This window comes from Penaeus vannamei, chromosome 3 (assembly GCF_042767895.1).
Source record: "Penaeus vannamei isolate JL-2024 chromosome 3, ASM4276789v1, whole genome shotgun sequence".
NCBI classification, from domain to species: Eukaryota; Metazoa; Arthropoda; class Malacostraca; order Decapoda; family Penaeidae; genus Penaeus; species Penaeus vannamei.
Window position 1 is genome coordinate 32,090,752 of NC_091551.1, and position 7,500 is coordinate 32,098,251.

At 37.5% G+C, this 7,500-nt stretch overlaps 1 long non-coding RNA gene across 1 annotated transcript in view; it reads right to left on the reverse strand.

Annotated features, from left to right (window-relative positions):
• Positions 1–6,587: 6,587 nt before the first annotated feature.
• Positions 6,588–7,500, reverse strand: part of LOC138867710 (uncharacterized) — a 3,616-nt gene continuing 2,703 nt past the window's right edge. The window contains exon 2 of the long non-coding RNA XR_011399870.1: positions 6,588–6,883. This is a non-coding gene — a long non-coding RNA (uncharacterized lncRNA). The remainder of the gene's footprint in view (positions 6,884–7,500) is intronic.

Here is a 7,500-nt window from a genome sequence, read left to right on the forward strand (position 1 = left end):
TACTTATAACCCTAGTTGGCAACTTCTGAATTAAGCCCCAGCTCCTTAAATATTTGCTGCATTTCTTCTTTTCTTGGTTTGTTTTATCTTATAGCTTTTTACCTAGCTTTTTATTATTAATAAACCATTCTCAAGGAAAATAAACTGAAAAACACATCATAAACTATCAAACAAATTGTTGCTGTCAAGAAAGGGGGTGAGTCTAATGACGTCAACACGTTTAGCCAATGGGAGTGGACTATGAGATATCAGATATATCTAGATAAACAATTATTTGTATGATTTACTTGCTATTGTTATAATCATCAGAAGTAAAACAAGTTCTTTACCATTAGCACCCGTCAGAGTGCTCTAAGGAAAAAGTCAATTTCATTTTTGAGTTCAATAGGCTAAATGAGAGTGGAGCTACCTACTTATAGATTCCTTGCATATATGTTGATTGCATTAATGCGTATGCTCTCTAAGTCCAGACAATTATACATCCGCCCACGCCCTAAGTATTATGGATATGTTCATCTTCGCACACATGGATATGCATGTATCCAGTATATACACATTACTATCCACTTTTACATATACTCACATCTGTATAGATGTGCATACATACTTATACTTTACATACAACTTCACTTAAGCCCATGAATACATATATGTATACCTACATACAATTTTGCATTTGCACACCTGCCTATACACGTTCACTTACACAACTATATATACACGTATATGCAGCTGTGCATATATATACACAAACATTTGTATCTACCTGTATAAATATATGATTATACATGTATATACCCACACACATACAAATTACATGCAACTGCAATTAAACACTTATGTGTGAGTGTGTGTCTATATATATATATATATATATATATATATATATATATATATATATATATATATATATATATATATAAATATATGTATGTATGTATATATATATATATATATATATATATATATATGTGTGTGTGTGTGTGTGTGTGTGTGTGTGTGTGTGTGTGTGTGTGTGTAAATATATATATATATATATATATATATATATATATATATATATATATATATATATATAATATGAATAGTTATGTATATGTGTGTGTGTGTAGGTATATATCTCGATATATAAATATATATACATGTATATATTCATATATATATGTTTATATATATAAATATATGGATCCATATCCATTATACATATATATATATATATATATATATATATATATATATATGTGTGTGTGTGTGTGTGTGTGTGTGTGTGTGATATATATACATATGTATACACATATATGTGTATGTAAATACATAAACACATACATATATATGCATTTATCATCATCATTAATGGCTAACGCCGACGTGGGCGCATGGCCGCATCCACCCTTTGTTTCCACATTTTGGGGTCCCTCATGGCAAGCCGTTAGGCAGGGACTCGGCTCATCTCAAGCTCGTCACAATAGGTTTGTTCAATCTGCCCAAGCAACGACCTCCTAGCCCGTCCCACACACCTCCTTCACCCAGGGTTGTCTCTTGCAGAGACAACCTGGTGGGTAGGATCATCCTGTGGGAAGTTAGCCAGGTGGCCGTATAGCTTGAGTTGGCGCTCACGGATTGTGCAGGGCCTGTGCCAGTCTCACAGTGCAACCGTTGGTTGGACATGTGATCCCGCCAACAGTACCCCATCATCCAGTAGAAGGACTTACTACAGCAGGCCTCAAGACGAGACTCCAAAGCACAGGATAACGTCCAGGTTTCACTACCGTTTAACAAGACTGAATTATCAGGGCACTGATAATCCGTAGCTTGGTCCTCCTGCACAGGTACCGGCATCTCCAAATACTCAAAGTTATGAACTACATTAACAAGATATGCAAAGCTCTCTGTGACTTCAATGTCCTCGCTGCAACCATGTACTGACCGAACAGGTTCTCCTAACAAGTCCCCAAAGTCCTGGATCTTGGTCTTGGTCCAGAACTCTAAACCCAAGGGCTTCGCTTCATTACTGAATGCATCCAGAGCCACCACTAAGAAATCCAAAGACTCAGATAGAATAGCAACATCGTCAGGAAAGTCAAGGTCTGTAACCTTCATATTGCCCAGAGTTGCTCCACAATGACTTTGAACAGTAGCTCTGCCCAATATCCAGTACATGCAAGTATTGAAAAGCGTTGGTGCAAGGACACAGCCTTGCCTTACTCCTGAACTAACAGGAAAGAAGTTCGACAGGCCCCCAACACACTGTACAGCACTTTCAGTACCAGTATACAGACGCTATCAGTCCAATAATCCTTGTTGGAATTCTTCTCAGTCTCAGATTTCCCAGAGTGATTCCCAATGCACTGTATCGAACGCCTTCTTGAGGTCAATATAGGTTGCAAGCAGCCCACGCCCGAACTCACATTACATTGTGGACTTGCCAGGAGTGAATCCAGATTGCTCCGGCTTCTGATGCCTCAGTAGATGACCTCTGATATGTCTCAGAAGGATGTGGGCAATAACCTTGCCTGGTATACTGAGCAGTGTGATGCCTCGGCGATTGCTACAGTCCCATCGGTACCCCTTCCCCTTCCAGAAAGGGATGACCACACCCCTCAACAGGTCAGGGGGAATGGTACCGGACTGCCAGATGGCAGCCAGGACAGCATGCAAACCCCACACCATAGGTTCACCACCAGCCTTTAACAGTTCAGCTGGGATGATGCAAATACTTGCTGCTTTGCCACTATTCAGCTTGGATATCGCTCCCCTAACTACAGTTAGGGAGGCTGGATCCTCACTGATGGGTGGGTTCGGCAATGGAATCACGGCACTACCCGCATCCAAGTTAACTGTTGGTGGGTCAACCTGGTACAACTGTTCAAAATACTCAGCCTAATGCTCCCGTACCGCAACAGGATCTGAGACGATCTGGCCACTTACTAAGCAAACCGTTGTCACTTAAGAGGGCTTGCATTTCAGCTTTCTCAGGGCTTGGTATGCAGAACGAAGGTCATTTACTAAGAAATGGCCTACCTCCTCAGCAAGACTCCTAATAATCTTTTTCTTGTCCCTTCTTACCAGAGACCGAGTTCTACGCACCTGAGAATAGTGCAAATCTCAATCCCCTGTCAGACAAGCCGAACAGCAAGCATCTGTGGCTTTCAGTGTCTCCTGTGAGATAAATTCTGTATTGTCCTTAGGCATTCACCAATCGACTTTTGGGCTGCATCAAGCGTTTCGCACTTCGTGTCCCACAGAAGTTGGTACTCCTATACACCCTGCAGTTCTGAAGGATCCTCCAACGAGTGCTAACAAGTATGTGGTCGATCTTCTTGGCTGCATTACCCGCATCGTTGTATCATGTCCAATGATGTGGGTCTGGGCGCTGATACCAGGAGCCAGAAATCCTCAATTTTGGGGACCTTGCAAAGTCCCGGAAAAGGAGGTTATTCTCGCTGCCGGTATCAGCTCCCGAACCATGAGGACCGACTGACATCTCATAGCCAGCTTGATCACAGTTAGATACTGCACTGAAGTCAGCCAGGACAATACAGATATCTCATCAGGGGCACCTGTCTGACACAGATGCTAGTTTGGCATAGAACATCTCTTTCACGTCAAGTTTACAAACATCAGTAGGAGCATACACAGCATTAAGAGACATGAAGCCAGATACTAGCTTCAGTCTCAATACCATTATACGCTTATCGACTGGAGTAACCTCTACCACCGAGGGGCAGAGCCAAAGATGATGACCATTGTTGCAGCCTGACCAGTAATAGGTATAGCCACCTACACTGATCATGCTGCTGCCAGGTTTTCTCATCTCCAAGAGAGCAGCCACCCCAACTCTCAGCCTCCCCAGTTCCCTTGATAGTAGATGCAACCGATCATCCTTACGCAAAGAACGGATGTTCCAAGCCTCCACCCTGACTTCCCGCCTGAGGTTATCCCTCTGGCAGTCACTCTGGGTGGACGCCACCTCTGCAACCCCCACCGACGCTGCCCCATATAAAAGGGGGTGGCAAGCTGCTGGACCCGACATCCACCTGTTGGGTTCCCTAGGGCTTTGCCCCACAAGCTTCATTCCAGGCTTGCGGCTGCCAGAACGCAGGCGGGATGAGTAGCTCCCATTCCCACCCTGCACCCCAGCAGTTGCCCTCCATGAGGGTCCGCAGCCCACCTCTCTTCCTGGGTAGGTTATCTCTGGAGGGAGGAGGTTTGGCAAGGCCCACCTTCCCCGAGCCTCCCATTAACCCCATGGGGCTTAGGGGCAGGAGCTAGTACAAGGCCAGGGCGTGTCCACACACCGGTGGGCCATGACTTCGTACCTCTGGGGCCTCCTACTGCTCCGAGATCCCCTACAGTTAAGCCTGGGACCACAAGGTAAACTATATATATAGATATATAGTTTCCATAGGTGGACACGGGGAGGCACTGCAGAAGTCTCGATGATGGAAAGGCTTTGCATTGGCAGGGGAGTCTTATGCAGAGCTGCTCCCTTTTTTGCACAAGGCTAGCCAGCGGTGGCAGCTGCAAGCGAGAAGGCATGCAAGCAGTTAACACTAACTAGGCTACCACACCATCACTTCACACCACCTCGTATATATATACATATATGTATATGTATATACATACTAATACACACACATACACACACACACACACACACACACACACACACACACACACACACACACACACACATATATATATATATATATATATATATATATATATATATATATATATATATATATATATACATATATATATATATATATGTATATATATACATATATATATATATATATAAATACAAATATATATATATATATATATATATATATATATATATATATATATATATGTATATATATATATATATATATATATATATATATATATATATATATGTATATATATATATATATAAATATATACATATATATAAATATACACACACACACACACACACACACACACACACACACACACACACACACAGACACACACACACACACACACACACACACACACATATGTATATATATATATATATATATATATATATATATATATGTATGTATGTATATCTATATACATACACACATATGTATATATACTTATATACATAAGTATATATAGACATATTATTTATGTATATACTTATACATACACACACACCTTTATACATATATGTATATGTATATATATATATATATATATATATATATATATATATATATATATATATATATATATATATATATGTATGCATGCATGTATGCATATGTACAGCTGCATTGACAACCAGCGTTAGGAGGGGTGTTGAAACATTCAATAACGTTCAGAAGATTATGCTACGAAAGGGTTGATACTTTTGGACTCGATTTAGTTTCGTTCTAATTCATGTCTCGAATAGTTCTGCAGTTCTTATGGATTCACAGTGGGATGATGATTTTATACCTTCATGAATGAAATTTACTTTGCAATATTCATATAAGCTATAAATATCCACAAGCAGTTGGGAAATCAGGGATACCAACAGTCTCGTAGCATTAACAATTGTCTCAAAAAGTATCATTGCTTGTCTTAGAATGTGTAGCAAGATTTTCTAACAATATTTTTCTGTGTAGCTGTACATGTGTATATATATATATATATATATATATATATATATATATATATATATATATATATATGTATATATATATATATATATATATATATATATATATATATATATATATATATATATATATATATATGCATATATATATGAATGTATATATGCATATATATATATATATATATATATATATATATATATATATATATATATATATATATATATATATATATATATATATATGTATATATATATATATATATATATATATGTATACATATATTTATATATGCATTTATGCATATAAGCATATATATATGCATATATATATGCATATATATATATATATATATATATATATATATATATATATATATATATATATGTATATATATATATATATATATATATATATATATATATATATATATATAAACATATATATATATATATATATATATATATATATATCTTTTTATACATCTATATACATACAAATATACACACATGCGTATATATATATATATATATATATATATATATATATATATAGATAGATAGATAGATAGATAGATAGATAGATGGATATAGATATATGTATATATATGTATGTGTATATATATGTATGTACATTTATGTATGTATATATGTATATATACAAGCACACATATAAATATGTGCGTATATATATATATATATATATATATATATATATATATATATATATATATATATATATATATACGCACATATTTATATGTGTGTTTGTATATATACATATATATATACATAAATGTACATATATATATATATATATATCTATATCCATCTATCTATCTATCTATATATATATATATATATATATATATATATATATATATATATATATATATATATATATATATATATATATATATATTGTCAGGGGTTTTGTGTTGCCCTGATTTGGTGGGTTATGGAGACACTATTCTGGTTCAGCTGTTTATTGATAGGAGGTGGCTGGAAGGTAGCGTGGCGCGGGTTATGGTGGGCAAGGAAGCCCAAGAGGGGCGCCGAGCGGGGCGCGCGTGGGGGAGCGCCCCCAAGGAGAGGTGTGGTCAGGGCCGTGGGCCCCGGTCAAGTGTGCTGGGTCAACTGTGCTGTAGGTTTCGAGCGCTGGTCGCGGGTCCCTAGCAGTGGAGACGCGGAAAGGAAACCCTTGTTCCTCAGATCGCTCGGCATACGCTACTAACCGTCGCCCACGACGGGATGGACTGGCTTTCTCTAAAAAAAAAAGCACACCAGAGGCAGAGACAGGGCGAGAGACAGGGGGGCAAACAGGGGGGGGGGGTGTATTATAGCAGGGGCCGTAAGATATAATCAAAATATATCACATTGCAAGGAGTGTTGTCAGTTATTTCCATGATTTTTCAATTTTTATTTATTTTTTTCAATAATTCACTGTCCAAGGATAGACAGAGGAACATGCTTAGGGAGACAATTGCAATAGTCCGCAAGGACTTGCTTGAGTTGCAATTGTCTCAGATAGCAGGAGATGAAAATCTACGAGAGATAAGCATTGTGCAGAACTACAAAGGAAGCAAAAGGTGTCGCAGTCCGCAAGGACTTGTCTTGAACGACGAACTTCCTTGGAAAAAAGAAAAAATGCAACAATGCAGAGTTCAGAAGTGTGCAGTGCAATAATGCATACGCTATACGTCTGACTAATAGTGGTTGTATTTCATTTCATTGAAGTTGTCTATCACACGTCACCAACAGCAATTTGAGACAAAGCAATAATGAAAACAGGTAATGCAGTCCTCATACTTCGGGAGCGACTCATTACATCAAAATATACTTCCTCAAGACAACATTTGCACGGAAAAACGTAATGCAAGATA